Here is a 21,567-nt window from a genome sequence, read left to right as displayed (position 1 = left end):
AAATCTTCTTTGAGACCCATGTTCTTCAGATCTTCTTCACCATATAGATGTGACAGGATTGCCCAGGTGCGATCGAAGACTTGATGGAGGTAGTAGTGGTTTTTCTTCACTGCATTGTGTGTGGCAGTCATGTTTGAAGAAGTGAACCAAACTGACGCTTAACCCATTTTTGATTTCGATCCACCTTCTGGTGAAGACTAAGCAGAAGTTCACGGTCAGTCATCACGCGCAGAGCAGTGGCTTGAGGAGTGGACTTAGGTGCATTGGCAGAGTCATGTGTGGCAGAGTCATCATTGGCAGAATAAGATGCAGCTTTGCGAAACTGACCATCCAATGGACGAATGCCTTCATCAATTATAGCTGGTGCCTTGCCCTTTTCATCAACTGAGGAATATGTCTGCTTGAGGACTTCAATTGGGGGCAAGTAGCTGAGGTGATTCTGGAAATCAGCTTTGTAGTGGAGTGAAGACCTTGTCCTGAGGAATCTCATAATCCAAGGTGCATAAGGCTTCAGCTCAAACGGAGACAGTGCAACATTGGCCATAGTCCTCATGAAGAAATCGTGATAATTGACAGGAATGCCATGAACGATGTTGAATACCAGATTCTTCATGATGCCAACAATTTCCTCATCAGATGAGTCGTGGCCTTTGATGGGACTGATTGTCCTCGTAAGAATACGATAGACAGTTCTGGGCACGTACAGCAATTCCTTCACGAGGAAGTTGGTTCGTGGTGCCTGACCTGGTTTCAAAGGCTTCATCAGCACCTGCATGTAATGATGTGTGAGCTCAGGTTCACTGTAGATGCAGCGAGCTTCTTCAAGGGGAGGACTGAGTGGTAGAGCACGAAGCAATTCAGAGGCTGGTTCAGTGTAGTGAGTGTTTTCAGACATCCAGTCCAGCACCCATGAATTCACATCTTCAGCATCTCCGGTGATGTGCAGCGTTGCATAGAATTGAAGAATCAGTTCTTCATTCCAATCGCAGATGTCAGAGCAAAAGTTGAGCAGTCCAGCATCGGGAAGAACACTGAGGACTGGTGCGAAGCACGGTAGAGATTCCATATCCACGTGAGGAATATGCTCATGGTAGAAGATTTTCTCCTTGTTGAACAGCACTGATGAATAGAAATTTGCTTGACTGGTAGTCCAGAAACGCCTCTTCCTAATGCGAGCAGAGTCATATGGGTTGTAATCTTCAAAGAATACATGCTCGCCGAAGAAATCATCAGCCTTGAACTTTTGCTTGCGTGAGAAAGGATCCTTTGGCTTCGGCAGAGGAGTGTCAGTGAGTTGCATCACGACCTCAGTAATCTCAATCGCAGGTTCTTCAGGCTGAGGAATTTCTGGTTCCTCCTTAGTGGCAGTCTACGTCGTTGGTTGTTCAGCAGCAGCAGTTTCTTCAGCGCTAGTGGCTGGATTTTCCTCATGGACAGATGCAGTGGGATGAGTTTCTTCAGAGCCCATGTGAACAGTTTGTGCAGGGGGCTGAGGAATTTGCTGTAGAGGGATGAACATTGGAGAGTTTGGATGCTGACTTTCCTAGAATTCATCACTGATTACGGGTGTGGAGCAACCAATGTCCACATCTTCATCTTCCATTTCTTCAACGCCGGCCTCTTCAGCTGTGAACTGAGGCATAGGCGAGGAGATGATAGGTGTTGAAGGGATTGCATCCACTTCAATTTCTTCGTCCAACGGTTCAGACGAAGCAGCATAAGGAGTTTCTTCATCCGATCCGCTAGGTATCACATATTCTTCATCAAAAGGAACAAGGTCCTTTGATGGCCTGTTTGAGATGGGAACAACATCAATCGGATTTGCAAACGAACTTGTCATAGGCTTCATTTTCTTCGGAGCTAAAGAATCTGAAGCAGCTGATGCTTTCCTTTTCTTCACTGCAGCACGCTCTGCAGCCTTGGTCTTCTTCACATCTGATGCAAATGGAAGGATTGGAGTTGAAGTTGGTGCAGGAGCAGCTGAGGAATCTGATTGACTTTCTTCAGGCACAACTGATGCAGTTGCCCTGAGTTCTTCAGTTTCTTCAGGCACACCACTAGTGGGTGCCCTGGCAATTTCTTTAGCGGCTGGAATGCAGTCATCAGCCCTGGAACTCACATTATCTTCAGCAGCCTGATTATCATCAGCGGTGCTGGCATTTTCTTCAGTAGGCTGAGCAGATGCTTCAGCCTGAGGAATTTCCTATTGCGTTGGGGCTGCAACATTGGAAGTGAAGTTATTCACAAGTTTCACAAAACGAACCTTGGCTCCAAGCCAATCAGAGCGGTATGCGTCAAAGTTATCACTAAGTTTCTTAATCTCAGTCTGAATAGTGACAAGTTCTTCAGTTGTCATAGAGACAATGTTTTTCTTCAGATATCGCTCTTTCTTGTACTGCGCTTTATTGATCTGCCTGGCCTTCTCAAATTTCCACTTTTCTTCTTGAACGAAGTGGGTCAGCATGTGACTCTGGCCAGGAGTCAGCTTGAAGTCAGGCAAGGGAGTGTTGGGGTCCTTGTTCCAATCATCAATGTAGTCGAGTATCAGCTTGAGATCCAAAAGCAGTGGCACTTCTGATCCTTCGGCTCTAGCGGCCCTGACTTGCCTGTCTCTGATGATTTCTGCAAGTTCATCATCATCAGCTTCGTCTTCATCAGACGGCACTTGGAAAGCGACTTGCTTCTTTTGAGGACTTGGGCGAGGACCTCGTCCAGCAGTGGCCTTTGTCTTCAGCAGTGAGGGGCCAGCTGAGGAACTTGGTGCAGCTGAGGAACTAGCTGAGACACCTGAGGCAATGGAGATGCTGGCAGTCCTTTGGCACGAAGCGAGATGCACAAGTGCTGAGGATTTGGTCGGAACAGCTGAAGGCTTTGGCGGAGGAGCTGAGGACTTTGGAGGAACAGGAGCAGCATGAGGAATTGGCCGTGAGGGCTTTGATGATTCTGGCCGTGAGGGCATTGCTGAGGAACTTGGCCTACGTGCAGGCTTCTTAGACATAGCCTTCTTTGGCTTGACAGCAGAGGCCTCAGCAGAGGCAGCAGCAGCGGCAGAGTCTTCATTGAATTTCCTCACTGCTTCTCTGGCTTGCTTAGCCAACTTGGTTTGGCGCTTGGCCCATTCATCAGGATAGTCCTCACCGCGCTTGAGGCTGGTGGGATCTGCTATTTGGCCAGGTGCCAATGGAGCTCTTAGGCATGGAGGATTGAGTGCGAATTTCTTCATGTACTTAGGAGTGACATATCTGTACTCCCTCCATTCTCTTGCCCATCTCCTCTCTATCCTCTGTTTGCGCACTTTGTGCTCATTCTTGGTTTCCTCAGTAGGTGTGCAGTACCCAGCATATATGTCATCAGGGATTTCAAACGTTGTATTTACCTCAGGCCTCTTTCCTCCCTTCTGTGGCCTTTTACCATCAGCCATTTTCTTCAGTTGAGGAATTTGAACAATCGAATTCTCTGAAGAAGTATGCAACTTTTCTTCGAGGAACGCTGCAAATGAGTTAAGTTGATGAGAACCTAGTGATTCAGCAGCTGACATGTGTGCCTGTGAACAGAGTATAGTTGCGAGGAATTTGGAGAGGTCATATGCGTTCTCAGAAGGTTTTTCAAAAAGAACAAGTTTGAGGAATTTGACCAGATGAGTCTTGAAGATTTTCACTAAGCATTCTTTGTCTTAGGTTCCAGAGTTGTATAGATCGAAGATCCACACAATTGAGGAATCTTGAAGAAAAATTATGCTTAGAGAAACGAATCAAGAACAGATGACTTGTGAGGTGTTCAGTGTGTGAAGATATGAAGAAAAACACTTTTGAAGATTTTGTAGATAATCATTCAAATCAACGAGGGAAGTAAAAGTAAATTTTAATTACCCTGGATGAAGAACACGACGAACTGGAGTAAGGAGAAGTGAAGTTCGTCTGTGCAGATCTTCCACACCCTAACTTGGCGGAGGAAGATGGCTACGGCGGCGGCGGAGTGAAGATGTCCGCGGTCGGCGCGAGTACGTCGGCGACGAGGTCGAGGCAGTGAAGCTCTTCCTCACCGGCGGCGATGAAGTAGTGGCGGCGCTAGGGTTTGAGAAGCTCGAGCTGGAGAGAGAGGTCGAGCAGAGTAAAAGAAGTGAGGAAGGGAAGGAGGGGTATTTATAGCCACGGTGAAAAACTTCTCGCCCGAAGAAATTGGACGAATGTGCCCCTGACCCTTCTCATTCGCATGACATGTGTCAACCACGTAGTGAGAGGTGGAGATCGTGTTAGATCGTGGATGAGTGGATAAGTGTATCGTGGGATGCGGAACAGTTTGAGCGGCAAAGCCGAAAATTTAGATAAGATAGGTTTTAAAGTTCCGTTCGCAATTTCTTCAGCTGACAAGGACATAGTGAAGATTTTGAACGAGTTTCAAATAGAACGCACATGAAGAATTTGTGAACAGATTGGGTTGAGTAAAGCATAGAGGGGAAGGTTCCGATCACATTCACTTAGCAGAAAACCAACTTGAAGAAATAGCAATAAGTGAATGCTGTAGAGGACATAAACTCATATATATATATAGCCAATGAAGAAAAATGCAGAACCAGTGAAGACTATGCAAAGTTGAAGAATATGAATAATCGAGGAATTTCAACTTTTGGTGGTGGCGTGACCCACCGTATAAGAATGATGATTTCAGACACCGCGTACAATTATCATAGGGTTCTGAGAATCAAATTCTTCGTTAATTTCTTCACACTAAGAGTGTTATTCTTCATTGATTGAAGAAAAACGTTTCTTCATGTGTTGCACATCTAAGTCATCAATTTTGCATAAGTGTTAGGATGAGTGTCCTTTTCAAAGAACATTCGAAGATTCTAGGATATTTAGCTCACACCGCAACGTGCTAAATCTCTTCTCATCCAAGGGCTTTGTGAATATACCGGCTAGCTGTTCTTCAGTCTTCACATGCTCAATAGAAATGTCGCCTTTCAACACATGATCACGAAGAAAATGATGACGAATCTGAATGTGCTTTGTCTTCGAGTGCTGAACTGGGTTGTGAGCAATCTTGATGGCACTCTCATTGTCACAGAAGAGAGGCACATTCTTCATGTTGATGCCGTAGTCCTTGAGAGTTTGCTTCATCCATAGCAATTGGGCACAACAAGAACCAGCGGCAATGTACTCAGCTTCAGCAGTAGATAGTGATACGCAGTTCTGTTTCTTCGAGGACCAACAGACCAAATATCGTCCGAGGAAATGACATGTACCAGATGTTGACTTGCGATCCACATGATCACCAGCATAGTCAGAGTCAGAATATCCAATAAGATCAAAAACCGAGCCCTTGGGGTACCATAATCCAAGTGTTGGTGTGTGAGCTAGATATCGAAGAATATGCTTCACAGCCTTATGGTGTGATTCCTTCGGTGTAGCTTGAAATCGGGCACACATGCAAACACTAAGCATTATATCTGGCCTAGATGCACATAAGTACAATAAGGAACCTATCATGGAGCGGTATACCTTATGATCGAAGTCAATACCATTTTCATCAGTGCACAGATGGCCATTTGTGGGCATAGGAATTTTGACGCCTTTGCAATCTTGCATGCCGAATTTCCTCAGTACATCCTTGAGGTATTTCTCCTGAGATATGAATATGCCATTGTGTTGTTGACGAATTTGAAGACCTAAGAAGAATTTCAACTCTCCCATCCTAGACATTTGATATTCTTCACTCATCATATAGGAAAATTTATCACTATAACGTTGGTCAGTACAGCCAAAGATAATATCATCAACATATATTTGGCACACAAACAATTCACCATCATAAAATTTAGTGAAAAGAGTAGGGTCGAGTGAACCGGGTTTGAAGCATTTCTTCATGAGGAGTTCCTTCAAGGTATCATACCAAGCCCGTGGGGCCTGCTTGAGGCCATAGAGGGCCTTGTTGAGTCTGAAGACTTTATCAGGATTCTTTGGATCTTCAAAACCTGGGGGTTGAGCAACATATACTTCTTCCTCAAGCTTACCATTGAGGAATGCACTTTTCACATCCATTTGATATAAAGTGATATCATGATGGTTAGCATAAGCAAGTAATATGCGAATAGCCTCAAGTCTAGCAACAGGTGCAAAAGTTTCATCGAAATCAATTCCTTCAACCTGTGTGTAGCCTTGAGCTACAAGCCGTGCCTTATTCCTCACCACAAGGCCATTTTCATCTTGCTTGTTGCGGTAGATCCACTTTGTGCCGATGATATTGTGCTTGTGAGGATCTGGATGTTTGACCAGTTCCCAGACATTGTTGAGCTCGAACTGATGTAATTCTTCTTGCATGGCCTGAATCCACTCAGGCTCCAGAAATGCTTCATCTACCTTAGTGGGCTCTGTAATAGAGACAAAAGCATACTGCCCACAAAAGTTAGACAAATGTGAAGCTTTTGAGCGTGTGAGAGGACCTGGCGCTTTGATGTCATTGATGATCTTTTCAACTTGCACTTCTTTTGCAATGCGAGGATGAGATGGTTGTCGTTGAAGAGTTTGATCAGCGTTTTCTTCAGCACCATTTTCTTCAGCATTTTCTTCAGGTGCATTAGCTCGACGTTCTTCATGTTCTGGAATGAATTCTTCAGCAGATTCTTCAGTAGGAATGACATCCTCAGTAGTCTTGAACTTGATAGTTTCCTCATGTGCTGGTTCATCTATCACAGTAGGTAGGTGCTCTCTTTGCGAGCCATTAGTTTCATCGAACCGCACATCTACAATTTCAACAACTTTGTGAAGAACGTTGTTGAAGACTCTGTAGGTGTGAGAGTCCTTTCCGTAACCAAGCATAAAACCTTCATGTGCTTTCGGTGCAAATTTTGAGTTGTCATGAGGATCTCTAATCCAACATTTAGCACCGAAGACTTTGAAATAACTTACATTGGGTTTCTTATTAGTGAGGAGTTCATAGGCAGTCTTTTTGAAGAATTTGTGAAGATATACTCTGTTCATGATGTGGCACACAGTATCAATTGCCTCAGTCCAGAAACGACGAGGCGTTTTGTATTCATCAAGCATAGTGCGAGCCATCTCAGCAAGAGTCTTGTTCTTGCGCTCCACGATGCCATTCTGCTGACGAGTGTAGGGAGCAGATAACTCATGAGTAATACCAAGTTCATCAAGATAGTCATCGAGACCAGAATTCTTGAACTCAGTGCCATTGTCACTTCTGATGTGCTTGATCTTCACACCAAAGTTGGTTGAAGCCCTCGAGGAAAATCGTTTGAAGACTTCCTGCACTTCATGTTTGTAAGTAACAAGGTGTACCCATGTATAGCGAGAATAATCATCAACAATAACAAAGCCATATTGAGATGCTTCATTTGAAATAGCAGAATAATGATTAGGACCAAAGAGATCCATGTGAAGCAATTCAAATGGGTGAGTGGTGGTCATGATAGTCTTTGCTGGATGCTTGTCCTTCGTTATCTTCCCAGCTTCACAGGCTCCGCATAGGTGATCCTTGAGGAATTTGACATTCTCGATGCCAATGACATGCTTCTTCTTCGCAAGCGTGTGCAAATTCCTCATGCCTGCATGCCCAAGTCGTCGATGCCAGAGCCAGCCTTCTGAAGCTTTTGCAAGTAAGCACACGGCCGGTTGTGGTCCTGTAGAGAAATCAACAATATACAGATCTCCTCTCCTAAAGCCTTTGAAGACTTTGGAATTGTCAGCTTCCATAACCACAACACAGTGGTACTTGCCAAAGACAACAACCATATCAAGATCACAAAGCATTGAGACAGACATAAGGTTGTATCCTAAGGACTCAACAAGCATGACGTTGTTCATGTGTCGATCCTTTGTAATCGCAACCTTACCTAGACCCAATACCTGACTTTTGCCTTTGTCAGCAAAAATGATATGCTTCAGATGCGACGGAGATAATGGAGCATCCATCAATAGATTCTTGTCACCAGTCATGTGGTTTGTACATCCACTATCAAGGACCCACTCAGTGGCTTTGGGTTGATCATCCTGCAGATGAATTAGTGCAGCTTACAAACTCATATACTTCATCAGTGAAGAATATGACATCAATTCATCAGATTAATTTCATCAAGTAAAAGAACTGATAAAGCAATATGAGGACGTGAGAAATGAAAGTTCATTTCTTCATGATTAGCCTGCGTCCTATCAGGCATGCTTAGGTCTCCAGCAAATTCTTCAGACGATTATGTGCATCTGGGGACCTGACCCTGCAGAAGAGATTAGTTCTTTTTCTTCACCACCCACATCTGAAGGGGTGGCAAAGAGTTCATCATTCTGCGAGCTCCATACGAAAAGGATGGCATAGAAGCCAGTCCATTTCGTCTCACATAAGAGGGGTTAGAGTAAGCATAAGAGTATGCAGAGAAATTCTTCGAGGACTTATGCACATAATGATTTGAAGAATAATGCACATATCCATAATCCTTAGATCTTCCCTGCGGAACAGACGGGTTAGCACGATGATGTTCATATGAGGACTCTGCTCCATATGAGGAATTTGGTCCATATGAAGAATTTGGTCCATATGAAGAATTTGATCTGGGGTTCCTATTCTTCACAGGTGGCGTCATGATGACATTCACCTGAAGATTTTCAAGGCATCTTTTGGGAACCCAGATTTTCTTCATAGGGGAGCCGTTCCTGCAGTTAGTGCCAACATATCTAGCAAATACTTCACCATTCTGATTTTTGAATAGCTTATAGTTGGAGTCGATTGACTCATCATTAGAATGAGGAGATTCACATGCAAATCCAGGTAAGTTAGATGCATCAACTGGAGGTCCCTTTGCAGCAACCCATGTAGTTTTGGGGTACTGCTCAGGATTCCAATATGTACCATCAGCATTGAGTTTCCTCTCAAAGGCGATACCCTCTTTCCTAGGGTTCCTGTTGAGGATCTGCTTTTTAAGCACATCACAAAGAGCCTGATGCCCTTTGAGGCTTTTGTACATGCTGTTGTGTACAATTCCTTCAGCCCTGCATCGTCAGTGATACTAGCAATGTCCTCAGATGAGGAATTAGTGATAGCAGAGGCATGTGAAGAATTTGAAACATTAGCAGCATTTGAACATTCAGGTGAAGGAATTAGCAGATTCACGTTCAATGTACTTCAAGCATGGAGGAACAAATTCTTCCTGAGAAGCGCTGATTTATTGAGCAAGTAATGAATCGCGCTCCTTCTGAAGATCTTCATAACTCACTCTTAGCTTTTCAAGATCTTGCTTTCTTTGAAGAAATTCATAAGAAAGCTTCTCATGATCGGACAAGAGAGTGTTATGTTGATCTTGAAGGGTGTCATACTTAGTATGAAGTCTCTAAAGACTTTCAGCCAAAGCTTTTGACTGATCCATTTCCTCACCCAACATATCATTGCTCTTGTTTAGCATATAGTGAGCTTTTTCTAAAGCTCTTTGTTGTTTAGTAGCAAGGGAAGCAAGTTTGACATAGTTGGGTCCAAATTCATCACCAGATTCATCATCACTGGACTCGGATAGGTAGCATTCAGTTACCTCCGCATCTTTTGCCATAAGGCATGATGCAGAAGATGATGATTCTGGTTCGAATGTCATCGTTTTGAGAGATTCCTTAAAGTCCTCAAAACAAGGATCATGATAGGTTCGATGACCTTCATAGACCTCAGAGAGGCGGTCCCAGATGAGCTTCGCATGATCGAGATGCATGATATTCCTGAACTGATTTTGTGACAGACTGGAGCAGATGACATCCTTCGCCGTGAGGTTGAGAAGAGTATACTTGCGAATGTCATCAGCATCCGCCATCTTGCACAGATCAGTCAGGCCAATCTCAGTGACGGTCCACAACTCGTTGTTCATCACCATGAGGCGTTTCTTCATCATGGCCTTCCACTTGGGATACTCGTGACCGTCAAAGATGGGGCATGTCACCTTCGTCATACCTACGGTCGACATAACTAAAACTCCAGGCAGTTAAACCAAAATCACACGGAACAAGGGAGTACCTTGCTCTGATACTAATTGAAAGTGCGTTATATCGACTAGAGGGGGGGTGAATAGGCGATTTTTATGAAATTCTTCACTGAGGAATTTGCCGGTGAGGAAATTCCTTAGCGAAGAACTACTAGCAGCGGAATAAGTACTCAAAAGTAAACATAACAGAATACAAGCATAGTCATCATGATGAAATGAAGACAGGCACAGAGTACAGGAAGCGTAATCATAGGATAACACAGGATGAAGACAAACAGACTGAAGAAATTGAACTGAGGAAATTGAGAAAGTCTTCAGTCAAAGTCTTCAAACATAGATATGAACAAACACACAGCACAGTTATGAGGAAATGAAAGAGTTAAGGAAATAGAACCAGTAAGCTTGGTGAAGACAATGATTTGGTAGACCAGTTCCAACTGCTGTCTCAGTTGTACGTCTGGTTGGAGCGGCTCAGTATTTAAACTCGAGGACACCCAATCCTGAGCACGCAGCTCAGGACACCCAGTCCTCACTGTATTCTCCTTGAACTAAGGTCACATAGACCTCGTCCAATCACTCTTGGTAAGTCTTCAGGCGACTTCCAAACCTTCACAAACTTGGTCACTCGGCGATCCACAATTCCTCTTGGATGCTCTAGACCATGACGCCTAACCGTCTGGAAGAAGCACAGTCTTCAAAGGTAACAAGCATCGGATCCACTCAGCATCAATCTCTTCAGTGATGCTCAATCACTTGGGGTATGTAGGTGTTTGGGTTTTGGGTTTTTGGTTTTTCCTCACTTGATGATTTTCGCTCAAAGTCCTCAGAGGATGGGTTGCTCTCAAATGACAAGTGTCAGTTTCTCTCGGAGCTGCCAACCAGCTAGTGGTTGTAGGGGGCGGCTATTTATAGCCTAGGGAGCAGCCCGACATGATAAGACATAAATGCCCTTCAATGATATGACCGTTAGGTGGATAGATATTTTGGGACAGCTGGTGCATAGCACAGCAATGGTCGGAATTTTGAGTAGCAAAATTCTCAGGGCTATCATGTTCCTCACTGTGTAGGCAATCCGCACTGGCGAATTCCTAACTCCTCAGTCAGGACAAATTCCTCAGAGACCAGAAGAACTTCGTCTCTGTCACTGAAGAAATTGACTGAACTGTATGAGATTTCCAATGGCTTCACTCGAAGGGATTGGTAGGTGTAGGATTTTGAGTTGAGCATCACATGAAAATTGTTCCTTAGTATTTCCTCGGCCCCCTTTAACAGTACGGTGTTTCCTATGACTCAAGAAAGAGAAAAACAAAACTATGAAAACGAAAGTCTTCAAGCTTCATATTCCTCGCATGAATATCAAGTCTTCACGGACACACCAATTTCTTCACTTTCAAAGTCTTCATGAAAGTCTTCATAAATACCAAAATCTTCAGTCGAAGATATTCATTTTTAGGGGTCGACTTTTCCTGTAAATATCAAACTCCTCATAGACTTATAGACCTGTGTACACTCACACATGCATTAGTCCCTTAACCTATAAGTCTTCAATACACCAAAATCACTAAGAGGCACTAGATGCACTTACAAATAAGTATATGAGTTCTTTATGACTAATGTTGAGTCCATGGATTATACGCACTCTCACCCTTCCACCTTTGCTAGCCTTTCTAATACCGCGCACCTTTCGCCGGTATCATACACCTACCATATACCTTCCTCAAAACAGCCACCATACCTACCTATTATGGCATTTCCATAGCCATTCCGAGATATATTGCCATGCAACTTTCCACCATCTAGTTCATCATGACACACCCCATCATTGTCATATTGCATATCCCGGTACACCGCCGGATGCATTCATATAGTCATATTTTGTTCTAAGTATTGAGTTGTAAGAAAAATAGAAGTGTGATGATCATCATTATTAGAGCATTGTCCCAGTGACGAAAGAATGATGGAGACTATGATTCCCCCATAAGTCGGGATGAGACTCCGGACGAAAAATAAAATAAAAAAAAGAGGCCAAAGAAGCCCAAATAAAAAGAGGCCATAAAAAAAGAGAAAAGGACCAAACAAAAAAATATAAAAAATGATGAGAGAAAAAGAGAGAAGGGACAATGTTACTATCCTTTTACCACACTTGTGCTTCAAAGTAGCACCATGATCTTCATAGTAGAGAGTCTCTCATGTTATCACTTTCATATACTAGTGGGAATTTTTCATTATAGAACTTGGCTTGTATATTCCAATGATGGGCTTCCTCAAATTGCCCTAGGTCTTCATGAGCAAGCAATTTGGATGCACACCCACTTAGTTTCTTTTTGAGCTTTCATATACTTATAGCTCTAGTGCATCCGTTGCATGGCAATCCCTACTCACTCACATTGATATCTATTGATGGGCATCTCCATAGCCCGTTGATACGCCTAGTTGATGTGAGACTATCTTCCCCTCCTTTTTTTATTCTCCACAACCACCATTCTATTCCACCTATAGTGCTATATCCATGGCTCACGCTCATGTATTGCGTGCAGATTGAAAAAGTTTTGAAAAAGTTAGAGTATGAAACAATTGCTTGGCTTGTCATCGGGGTTGTGCATGATTTAAATACTTTGTGTGGTGAAGATGGAGCATAGCCAGACTATATGATTTTGTAGGGATAACTTTCTTTATGTTATTTTGAGAAGACATAATTGCCTTGTTAGTATGCTTGAAGTATTATTATTTTTATGTCAATATAAACTTTTGTCTTGAATCTTTCTAATCTGAATATTCATACCACAATTAAGAAGATTTGCATTGAAATTATGCCAAGTAGCACTCCGCATCAAAAATTCTCTTTTTATCATTTACCTACTCGAGGACGAGCAGGAATTAAGCTTGGGGATGCCTGATACGTCTCCAACATATCTATAATTTTTGATTGCTCCATGCTATATTATCTACTGTTTTGGACTATATTGGGCTTTATTTTCCACTTTTATATTATTTTTGGGACTAACCTATTAACCGGAGACCCAGCCCAGAATTGTTATTTTTTGCCTATTTCAGTGTTTCGGATAAGCAGAGTATCAAACGGAGTCCAAACGGAATAAAATCTTCGGGAACGTGATTTCCTCACCGAACATGATCCAGGAGACTTGGACCCTACTCCAAGGAACAAAAGAGGCGGTCATGAGGATGGGGGGCGCCCCCCCAGGGCGCGCCCCCCTGCCTCGTGGGCCCCTCGTTGCTCCTCCGGCGTACTTCTTCCTCCTATATATACACACGTACCCCCAAACGATCAGAACAGGAGCCAAAAACCTAATTCCACCGCCGCAACTTTCTGTATCCACGAGATCCCATCTTGGGGCCTGTTCCGGAGCTCCACCGGATGAGGGCCATCGTCACGGAGGGCTTCTACATCATCATAGCCTCTCCGATGAAGTGTGAGTAGTTTACCTCAGACCTTCGGGTCCATAGTTAGTAGCTAGATGGCTTCTTCTCTCTCTTTGAATCTCAATACAAAGTTCTCCCCCTCTCTTGTGGAGATCTATTCGATGTAATCTTCTTTTTGCGGTGTGTTTGTTGAGACCGATGAATTGTGGGTTTATGATCAAGTCTATCTATGAATAATATTTGAATCTTCTCTGAATTCTTTTATGTATGATTGGTTATCTTTGCAAGTCTCTTCGAATTATTCGTTTGGTTTGGCCAACTAGATTGGTAGTTCTTGCCATGGGAGAAGTGCTTAGCTTTGGGTTCGATCTTGCGGTGTCCTTACCCAGTGACAGAAGGGGCATCAAGGCACGTATTGTATCGTTGCCATCGAGGATAACAAGATGAGGTTTATTTCATATTGCATGAATTTATCTCTCTACATCATGTCATCTTGCTTAAGGCGTTACTCTGTTTTTAACTTAATACTCTAGATGCATGCTGGATAGCGGTCGATGAGTGGAGTTATAGTAGTAGATGCAGAATCATTTCGATCTACTTGTCACGGACGTGATGCCTATATACATGATCATGCCTAGATATTCTCATAACTATTCTCAATTCTGTCAATTGCTCAACAGTAATTTGTTCACCCACCGTAGAATACTTATGCTCTTGAGAGAAGCCACTAGTGAAACCTATGGCCCTCGGGTCTATTCTCATCATATCAATATCTATCACTTTAATCTTGCTTTGCTTTTTACTTTGCTTTTACTTTTTACTTTGCATCTTTATACCAAAAATACCAAAAATATTATATCTATCAGATCTCACTCTCGTAAGTGACCGTGAAGGGATTGACAACCCCTAATCGCGTTGGTTGCGAGTAGCTATCGCTTTGTGCAGGTACGAGGGACTTGAGCATGGGATCCTACTGGATTGATACCTTGGTTCTCAAAAACTGAGGGAAATACTTATGCTACTCTGCTGCATCATCCCTTCCTCTTCGGGGAAAACCAACACAAGCTCAAGACGTAGCACTTTGTTCTAGCCTTCTTAAGGCAAACTTGTCTAACTTATGTCTGTACTCAGATATTGTTGCTTCCGCTGACTCTTGTGTATTCGAGTTTATGTATTCGAGCCCTCGAGGCCCCTGGCTTGTAATATAAAGCTTGTATTATTTTAATTTGTGTCTAGAGTTGTGTTGTGATATCCTCCCGTGAGTCCTTGATCTTGATCGTACACATGTGCGTGTATGATTAGTGTACGATTGAATCGAGGGCGTCACAAGTTGGTATCAGAGCCGACTGCCTGTAGGTAGCCCCCTTTCCAACTCCTTGGCCGAAGTTGAGTCTAGTCACTGAAAAACTTTTACTAACATTGGTTGTGTGTCTTACGGGCCCACGTCGCCATATGGGTGGTATTAGGATCTTTTAATCCTCGTCCATACTCTGGGACTCTGATCTCTCTTCTATTCGGGTTAAAATGGTTTTACTAACTCTAACATTAGGATCCCGTGACCACATTCACCCCAAAGCTGGATAAGCCATAGTTTTCCTTAGAATAGTATTCTGGCTAGTACACACACCATCGTGATTACAACGAAGTGGTATCCATCGTACCTCGTTCATTATGCATGTTTCATCATGAATGATCCTTGTTTTTACAAATGCTCAATGCTGAACTACCCCTGTTACTTGTTAGCAGGATGGTTAGACCCGCTGGTCGTGGCCGTGGTGCCAACGATCCACCACCGCCCGAATTATTTGTTGGAATGATGCAACAGTTTGAGCTGAATCATCAATTCATGGAAGGAATGATGGCTCATTTTCCTCGTCCGAACATGAATCAACAGCCAACCCCGGGAACTCTGCAGTACTTCATGCGTCTCAACCCAACTATTTACCGTAGCTCAACTCAACCCCTTGATGCTGATGACTGGCTCCGCGACATCACATATGAAATGGAGTCTGCTAGTGTGGCCCCTGCTAGCTATGTCACCTTTGCATCTTTATTTCTGAAGGGTCCCGCTACTCAATGGTGGGACAGCCATAGGCGTACCCTACCTGCTGTAACGGTCATCACTTGGCCGGATTTCCAAGCTGCCTTCCGTGCCCGCTTCATTCCTTAGGGAATCATGGATAGGAAGAAGTGAGATTTCCGCAACCTCACCCAAGGCAACAATATTGTAGATGCTTATCAGCGGGAATTTTTGGACTTGTCTCGTTATGCTGAAGAAGACATTGCAACTGATTCTCGTAGGCAAGAAAAGTTCCGTGATGGACTTCACCCTGATATTAAGCTAGCACTGCTCGCTCATGACTTTGCCGACTTCGCCACCTTGGTGAACAAGGCTATTCAGGTTGAGACTGGTCTTCAGGAACACCAGGGATCCCTTAGGAGCAGCCGTGACGCTGGCTCATCTTCGGGCCCGTCAGCGCAGAAGCGTCGGATATGGATTCCCCACAACATGTATCATCCAACTGCACCTGCACCAAGACAGCCCTATGCCGCACCTCGTCTGCCTCCTCCATCGCAGAGGCAGCCCCTTTGGGCTGTACCACCCCAAGCTTCTGCTCACAATCCCAATGATGGTCTGTGCTTCAAGTGTGGCCTTCCGGGCCATCGTTCCAGGAACTGCCCTCAGAAAAGGAACCAGCTGGCTTTGCCTTCAACTGGCCGTAACAACCAGCCCCACAACAGCAATGCCAGACCTTATGGTCATGGTCAGGCTAATCATGTTGATTTGAATGAAGCTCAAGACCAGCCTGCTACTGTGATGGGTACTCTCCTTGTTAATTCAGTACCAGCATCTGTTTTATTTGATTCAGGAGCATCGCATTCATTCATGTCAGAAAGTTTTGCATATGCACACGACATTCGATGCGAGCCCATGAACACTCCGATTGTGGTACGCACCCCTGCGGGCCGATGTCAAACTACCATGATTGGTCGTGACGTTCCCGTTGAGATTGAAGGGTTGGAATTTCTTGTTTCCCCCATTATTCTGGAGTCTTCCAATATTGACCTCATTCTGGGAATGGAATGGTTGAAAGTGCATATTGCTTCTATCGTTTGCGCCACCAAGGTCGTTCACCTCCTACATCCTTCCGATGAGATAGTAAGCTACCATGCTCAACTTGTTCAGAACGCTGAAGCACGACTTTATGTCTTGAATGCGTTGAACGCAACACCTCTTGAGGGAATTGAAAAGATTCCAGTTGTTCGTGACTTCCTAGATGTCTTTCCAGAAGAACTTCCAGGAATACCCCCTGCCCGGGCTGTCGAGTTCGTCATCGATTTGAAACCAGGCACCGTTCCTATTGCCAAACGACCCTACAGGATGCCGCCTCATGAACTCCTTGAACTTAAGGAGAAAATCGACAAATCTCTTCACAGTGGTTTCATTCTTCCAAGTTCCTCAGCTTGGGGAGCACCTTCTCTCTTTGTAAAAAAGAAGGATGGAACGAATCATTTGGTACAAGACTATCGTCCTATCAACCAAGCTACAATTCAGAACAAATATCCGCTTCCTCGGATCAATGATCTGTATGATCAACTTGCTGGTTCATCAATATTCTCCAAACTCGACTTGAGGTTGGGTTACCACCAGATCCGTGTTCGTGAAGAGGATATTCCAAAGACCGCATTTGTCACTCGTTATGGTTCTTACGAGTACACTGTCATGTCTTTTGGCTTGACCAATGCTCCAGCCACATTCTCTCGTCTGATGAACTACATATTCATGGATTACCTCGACAAGTTCGTCGTAGTCTATCTGGATGATATCCTGGTATATTCGAAGAACAAAGAAGAACATGCTGAACATCTCCGACTTGTTCTAGAGAAGCTTCGAGAACATCAACTTTATGCCAAGTATTCCAAGTGAGAATTTTGGTTACCCGAAGTCACCTACCTTGGTCATGTCATCTCCAAGGATGGTATTGCCGTCAACCCAGAGCGAGTTCAGGCTATTCTTGACTAGACCCCTCCGAAGACTGTCAAGCAAGTCAGAAGCTTTCTCGGTCTAGCCAGCTATTGTCGCCGCTTCGTAGAGAACTTCTCCAAGATCGCCAAGCCACTGACCAATCTGCTTCACAAAGGCGTTAAGTTCGATTGGACAGACAAATGTCACGAAAGTTTCCACGCACTCAAAGACAAGCTGACATCTGCCCCAGTGCTTGCTCCCCCTGATTCTCGCAAGGACTTTGTCATCTATTGCGACGCTTCACGTCAAGGATTAGGATGTGTCCTAATGCAAGAGCGCAGAGTGATTGCTTATGCCTCCCGTCAAGTGCGTCCTCATGAAGAGAACTACCCAGTTCATGACCTTGAGCTTGCTGCAGTTATCTATGCACTGAAGCTATGGCGACAGTACCTTCTCGGTAATCGTTGCGAGATCTTCACTGATCATCAGAGTCTGAAGTATTTGTTTACTTAGCCAGATCTGAACCTCCGTCAGCAGCGATGGATGGAAGTTATTGCTGACTACAATTGCGGTATATCTTATACACCTGGCAAGGATAATGTAATGGCCGATGCCCTGAGCCATAAGTCTTGTTGCAACAATCACATGGTCTTCAAAGCCCAACCCCGCCTTTATGAAGAGCTATGCAAGCTGAACCTTCAACTAGTTCCACAAGGTTCTCTGAATAACCTTGTCCTGGAACCAACTCTACTGAAAGCAATTAAGTCTGCTCAAGCCAAAGATGCTCACGTGGATTTGATGAAAAAGGATCTTGCCTTAGAGAAATCTAGAGATTTCTCACTTGGTGAAGATGGAACCTTATACTTCAGAGATCGCATTGTCATACCCCGGTTCGAGCTTATGACAGAGAAGGTGATGAAAGAAGCGCATGATACCCCTCTCTCTATTCATCCGGGAAGTACCAAGATGTATCTAGACATCCGTCAGAAGTACTGGTGGTCTAATATGAAGCAAGACATTGCTCGATATATTGAAGAATGTGACGTTTGTCGTCGCGTCAAAGCAGAACATCAGAAACCGGCTGGACTTCTGCAACCTCTCCCTATTCCTGAATGGAAATGGGATAAGATTCAGATGGACTTTGTCACTGGCCTTCCCAAGTCTCAGAAAGGTAATGATGTTATCTTTGTCGTCATCGACCAATTCTCGAAGGTCGTTCACTTTCTGCCAGTCAAGGAGACTATCATTGCTACTCAATTAGCAAACTTGTATATCTCCCGAATTGTGTCACTCCACGGCATTCTGAAGGAGATCAGTTTAGACCGTGAAAGTATATTCACTTCAAAGTTCTGGGATAGTTTCCAGGAGGCAATGGGAACTCATATAACCTGGAGCACTGCTTATCATCCCCAATCCCAAGGCCAAGTCGAGCGAGTCAATCAAATTCTTGAAGACATGCTTCGAGCTTGTGTTATTTCTTTCGGCAAGAAGTGGGAAGAATCTCTCCCTTATGCAGAGTTCTCTTATAACAACAGTTATCAAGACAGCTTGAAAATGGCACCCTAAGTGCTTTATGGACGTAAGTGCCGAACCCCTCTGAATTGGTCAGAAACTGGGGAACGGGCGCTCATTGGTCCAGACATTATTCAACAAGCTGAAGAGCAGGTTCGCATTGTCCGGGATAATCTCAAGGCGGCCCAGTCCCGCCAGAAGAGCAACTATGACCGGAAACACTGGGGTTCAACTTATCAACCTGGTGAACAAGCTTATCTGCGTGTCACTCCTTTGAGAGGCACTCATCTGTTCGGAGTCAAGGGCAAGCTAGCTCCCCGCTACATTGGTCCCTTCCGCATCCTCGCCCGTCGTGGACTGGTGGCTTATCAATGGGAATTGCCACCTTAGTTCTCTCACGTCCATGATGTCTTTCATGTGTCGCAACTTCGTCGATGCTTCAAGGATCCGGAACATGAAGTGGATCCGGTATTGATTGAAGTTCAAGATGATCTCACATACAAGGAGCATCCGATCTGCATTCTTGAAGAAGCTGAACGTCGAACATGCCAGAAGGTTACCAAGTTCCTCAAGGTGCAATGGTCAAATCATTCTAAAGATGAAGCCACTTGGGAGCGTGAAGATAACCTCCGGGTTGAATACCCCGACCTGTTCCCTTCTACCTCTTAATTCTCAGGACGAGAATTTCTTTTAGAGGAGGAGAGTTGTAACACCCCGGTGTAATGATGCTATAGTAACCCCTGGGGTTAAGTTAATTATTTTGCTAAACAAGTGCTTGATCATCTTTGTCTCCTCTCTCTTTCAAATTCCAGTTGAATTCAAATTCAAATCTTGTGTGAAATTCAAAATGCTCAAACATGAAAACTAAAATGTTCATCATGTGGAAAGTATTCTTCTGGTAATATTGGTGGTGAACCGACATTTTTGCAAAATGTGTAGGTGGCCTAAAATAGCTAAAACAGAAAGCTAAAAAATAAAAGAAAAGAAAAGGGGAAAGCAAATAAAAAAGGAAAGGGCCAGAGCCCCTGGCCTCCCCCTGGGCCTCGGCCCACCCCTCCACCCGAGCCAACTGGCCCATGCTAGGCCGGCCCACTCCCCCCTGTCGTCTTCCCCCTCCTCCACTGTGCGAGCGACCGCGCCCGCTCGTCGCCGCCGAACCCCCTCGCCGGTGATGACCGGGAGGATAAGGCCCCCAGCAACCCCCACCTCCTCGGGCCCCCTCCCCACTTGCGCACTCCCGCCTCTCCATCCCCCTGCCTCTCCCTCTCCCCCAGATCCCCTTCTCTCCCCCTCACCGAACGCCATCGCCGCTGCGGCTCCATCGTTTCCCGGCTACCAGCGGCCCCGTGATTGCTGACTGCAACGGCAAGCTCCGCCAGCGTCCTCCCCTTCCCCTGTTGCGTTCGGTTGGAGTCGGGGAACCCTGTAGCTGCCGCATCGTCATCGTCCTCTTCTCCGGCCGCCGCGGAACTCCGTCGACCTCCCCCGAGTGCTACTGCTACTAATCTGAGCACCGGCCTTCGTGAGCCCCTACGTGAGCGTCTCTCCCTCTCCTCGTCCCCCTCCGTTTGCGAGTTGCTGCCCCGTAGCTAGCCAACACCGACGCCACGCGCTGCCGTCCACCATTGCCGGCATGCAGCTCGAAGCACAGCCGCCCGAGCCCTGCTGTCTTGACCGTCATGCTTCTGGCGCGCCCAAGAAACCGCCCAGCCACCTAGCTCTCTCAAAACACCCCAGGAGCCACGTTCTGTTCACACCCGAAGAACCACCGCCGCCGTAGCTCGACGCCGACCTCGTTTCCGGCCACCTCCAGCCACATAACCACCACAGTTCGACTCGTCGTCGTCTGCTCGTTCGAACGCACCCTAGCGCGCGCGAATGGTCGCCTGTAGGCGAAATCTGACGAGGCCCGAGGCCCTCCGCCGCATTTTGGCGTCGCCGGCGTCGAGCCGCCGGCCACCGCCGACGTGGCTGGCCTGGGGCCACCCCAGAGCCACGGCCAGTGGGCCCCACGGGTCCTAGTTGACTGGGTTGACCCAGTCAACTACTGACGTGGCAGCCCCGTGTCTCTGACATGCGGGCCCCACCGCCTAGTTAATTAACTAAAACGTTTAGTAAATGAAAATTAATTAGTTAACTAAATGAGACACTGACAAATGGGGCCCACCCTCTAATTAACCCTATGTTAGTCTAAATTAACACTGTTAAAGTCACAGAGGCTGACATGTGGGTCCCACTGGACCCACATGTCAGGTTTGACCTGGTGAGCCGTCTGTTGACCTGCCGATGTCACTGTGACATCATGCTGACGTCATATATCTTTTTCTGTAAATAAAATAATTCCAGAAATTACTTTAATCTTTGAAAATTAATAGAAATTAAACCGTAGCTTGGATGAAAATGTTTTCTATATGAAAGTTGCTCAAAAAAATCCCACGAATCCGAATTCATGGTCCATTCACCTGTCACATGCCCCTAACATGCTGAGCATGGAACCGTCCCCTCTCTTTCATCTGTCTAGAATCCGCCTAACACAAGGAATTCATCCTCGGATGTTTATCCCCTCCGTCTGCAACGTGTAGTACTACGTTAGGGCAACCCTAGCTCTGCACGTCGTCATGTTATGCCTTGTGATGCATTGATTGCTCTGTATTTACTGTTTCTTCCCCCTCTTCTCATGTTATGCCTTGTGATGCATTGATTGCTCTGTATTAGAACTGCTACTGCATTCTGTATGATCCTA

This window comes from Triticum urartu, chromosome 6A, assembly GCF_056163025.1.
Source record: "Triticum urartu cultivar PI428250 chromosome 6A, HENAU_Tu73, whole genome shotgun sequence".
Taxonomy (NCBI): Eukaryota; Viridiplantae; Streptophyta; class Magnoliopsida; order Poales; family Poaceae; genus Triticum; species Triticum urartu.
The sequence above is the reverse complement of the archived record's forward strand: the minus strand, read 5'-3'. Positions refer to the sequence as shown.